The sequence below is a fragment of the Epinephelus moara genome, chromosome 21 (assembly GCF_006386435.1).
Source record: "Epinephelus moara isolate mb chromosome 21, YSFRI_EMoa_1.0, whole genome shotgun sequence".
Taxonomy (NCBI): domain Eukaryota; kingdom Metazoa; phylum Chordata; class Actinopteri; order Perciformes; family Serranidae; genus Epinephelus; species Epinephelus moara.
Window position 1 is genome coordinate 40,429,675 of NC_065526.1, and position 2,677 is coordinate 40,432,351.

The 2,677-nt window shown below is 43.9% G+C and overlaps 1 protein-coding gene across 2 annotated transcripts in view; it reads right to left on the minus strand.

Annotated features, from left to right (window-relative positions):
* LOC126409001 (proenkephalin-A-like) overlaps window positions 1–2,677 on the minus strand; it is a 69,803-nt gene that overhangs the window by 15,846 nt on the left and 51,280 nt on the right. The gene's annotated exons all lie outside the window — the stretch shown is intronic.

The following is a 2,677-nucleotide window of genomic DNA, read 5'->3' on the forward strand; positions in this document are numbered from 1 at the left end:
ATATTATTACTTTCATTAATGTTGTTGTAAGCTACTGTCATTACCGTCTGTCCTGCATCTCTCTCTCTCTCTCTCTCTCTCTCTTTCTGTCTCATTGTGTCATACGGATTACTGTTAATTTATTATGCTGATCTGTTCTGTACAACATCTATTGCACGTCTGACCGTCCTGGAAGAGGGATCCCTCCTCAGTTGCTCTTCCTGAGGTTTCTACCGTTTTTTTCCCCCGTTAAAGGGGTTTTTCTGGGGAGTTTTTCCTTATCCGCTGCGAGGGTCCAAAGGACAGAGGGATGTTGTATGCTGTAAAGCCCTGTGAGGCAAATTGTGATTTGTGATATTGGGCTTTATAAATAAAATTGATTGATTGATTGACACCTTGAATCACACAGCCGAAGAAATAACTTGGTGCTAGTGGGACTCAAGGAAGGCTTACTGGACACCACTGACGCCGGGAAAGAGCTGACGGAGATCATACGCTACATTCTGNGAGGCAAATTGTGATTTGTGATATTGGGCTTTATAAATAAAATTGATTGATTGATTGACACCTTGAATCACACAGCCGAAGAAATAACTTGGTGCTAGTGGGACTCAAGGAAGGCTTACTGGACACCACTGACGCCGGGAAAGAGCTGACGGAGATCATACGCTACATTCTGGACCTGCAGGAGACAGACCCGGTGCCCGAGATTGACCGACATCACAGGAGTCTTCGCCCTCGCCCAAGCCCGACAGACCCTCCAAGGCCGTACATAATTCGCTTGCTGAAATGGAGCGACCGCCAGCTGATACTGAGAGCAGCAGCCGAGAAGAAAAGCCTATCTTGGAAAGGCAAACAAAAGAAGAGAAGGAAGTGGGGGGGTGGGGGGTGGGGGGGGGTCATGAGGGCACATTTATGTCTAAGTATGTTTATGTTGACAAAGGAGTTCTGGTCTAGTGAGGTCTATGCCCGCAACCAGTTGCTGCTGGGTCACAGACAGAGGAGAGATGTGTTCTCCTCGTGAGTGTTGTTTAGGTTGTTGCCTAGTGGCAATATCGTGGGTTTTTTTTGTGTGGTGTGTTTGTACAAGTGTATGTTTTGTTGTTTCCCCTATCCCTAGAGGTGCAGAGAAGGCTTGGTGCAAGCTATGGGAAAAATACACAAAGTGCTGGCATAGATATTCATTATTGTAACATTTAAATGGGCCCAAGTACAATCAAAATGAATGTTGAAACTGAAATGATATAAAATACATCTCACCTAAAATCTCTGGCATGTGATGTTGCAATGCTACAACAAACACATTTGCATGAGGTAGAATCACAGAAATTAAAACAAAGGTGGGTTGACCAACTGTTTGTGGCCCCAGGGACCAGTGCTTCATGGGGTGTATGTATTTTAATTTCTAAAAAAGTCTCTTTCAAATTAACTAACTTAATTGCTGATAAGGAAGGCAGATATGTTGTGGTGTCTGGGCTACTTGAGAATAAAAAATATACTTTTGCTAATATATATGCTCCTCATACTGGTCAGGTGACATTCCTGTCGGCACTAGGTGTCCTGCTGGCTAGGTTCACTGGGAATCCTATCGTAATTGGAGGAGATTTTAACTCTGTTGGTGATCCAGTGATGGATTGCTCTAGTTGCCCCCTCCCGGCAGATGCTGCCATGTCTGCGGCGTTCGATATTTTGATATCTATAGGCGTAATTGATATATGGCGTTGCATTAACCCTAATTCCTGTGAGTATACATTTTATTCCAAGGCCCACAATTCATACTCTAGGATAGACTATCTGCTCATGTTAAGTAAGTTATTAGAAAATGTGATCAATGCAGAGATCCACAATATATTAATTTCGGATCACGCACCGATCTCTGTATTATTTTCTCCCTTCTCAAACACTCATAAAACAAAAAGGTTTTTGTTTTATGAGTGTTTGACAACACCTTGTTAAGGGATGAGAAGTTTGTCTCATTAGTTAAGGATAAAATATTGGACTTTTTGCTGTAAATATGAGTTCTGTCTCTTCTGTACAGATGGTCTGGGAAGCTTTCAAAGCTACATGTAGAGGTTGGATCATTGCTTATTCTACCTTCAAACAGAGACAAAGTTGTGAAAGAAAGAATATCTTGATGAAGGAACTTAAAAACTTGGAACTTAAAAAGTCATTGTGTCTTATTAGATAAGAATTGCAAGCTTTTTACATGCAAGAAACAACTTTTGCATTATATAAACTAAAGCAAAGACATTTTGAGAATGGTGACAAGGCTGGCAAAATGCTAGCACTCAGACTGAAACAAATGGAGAGCAAACACATGATTCCTGCCATCCATAACAATGTAGGAACTTTAATAAGTGATCCGAAACAAATTAACATGTCTTTCCAAGGGGGCCCAGCCCGAACCAGCTACATGGGCTCGTCTCCCTGCAGGCCCACCACCCGCAGAGGGATCCAGAAGGGTTCGGTGCAGTGTGGATCGGGCAGCAGACCAAGGCGGGGGCCTTGGCGGTCCGATCCTCGGCTACGGAAATTGGCTCTTGGGACATGGAATGTCACCTCTCTGGCGGGGAAGGAGCCGGAGCTTGTGGAAGAGGTTGAGCGCTACTGGCTAGATATAGTCGGCCTCACCTCGACACATAGTTCCGGCTCTGGAACCCAAGTCCTTGAGAGGGGTTGGACTCTCTCCTTTGCTGGA